Consider the following 961-nt stretch of genomic DNA (forward strand, 5'->3'; position numbering starts at 1 on the left):
TTCGTCATTTCACTACCCAGTGACCATTTATGAGGTTTTCTATTATTTTTTTTAAAAAAATTAATATGCAAGGGGTCTCTCTCTCTCTCTCTCTCTCTCTCTCTCTCTCTCTCGTACATCTTCTTCCTAAAAAGAATGTAACATCCATAAAATTCGAACAAATTTAAAACTTTTTAATTCATATAAAACCATTCAATTATTACAATTTGTTTTCAAAATAGTTTAAAACATCAGAGTTATCAGAAATCATAATTGTCAATTGAGGAAGTGTACAGTCACGCCTTCACCTTTTCGCAGTCCTCCGTTGAACCTGAAACAATAAACTGAAACTGTAAGCCCGAAAGTTTAGTGAGTTACCCCCAATATACCAACCTCACATAACCAAAATCATATCATATTAACAAATACAAAATAGCCATGCATCTCGAGTCTGCAGTGTGGTTGGTCCGTCTGTACCGGGCCTTCAGTCCACCTGGTCCACTCTCTGATTCTATAGTATGACTGGACCGCCCACACCGGGACTTTAGTCTGTATGGTCCATTCTCCGAGCCTCAGCACATCTGGACCGCCCTTTCGGGCCTTCAGCCTATCTGGACCGCTCGTTGGGCTTTCGGCCTGACTATGTGCCCCCTTCCGAGTCTATAGTCTATCCAGTCCGCCCTGGGTATGTTGGCCTACATCACAAAGCAGGACCCACCTCAACCCAACTGCAAACAAACAACCATGATCACATATAACATATAATCACATAACAGTCCATAGACAAAACAAACCGATCTAACAGATCATATAGCATAACAACATCCTAACTAGGATACCGACCTATCCGGTCACTACCAACATACCATCCTAACTACTGGGATGCAGATCTAACAAATCAATAAGCATATCAAACAAAACCAGTACACAAACCGAGAAAGGGCCGACTTTGGTACCTTAGACTTTGTTGATATAGTGAGGA

The sequence above is a fragment of the Lactuca saligna genome, chromosome 7 (genome assembly GCF_052625555.1).
Source record: "Lactuca saligna cultivar CGN05327 chromosome 7, ASM5262555v1, whole genome shotgun sequence".
In the NCBI taxonomy this organism is placed as follows: domain Eukaryota; kingdom Viridiplantae; phylum Streptophyta; class Magnoliopsida; order Asterales; family Asteraceae; genus Lactuca; species Lactuca saligna.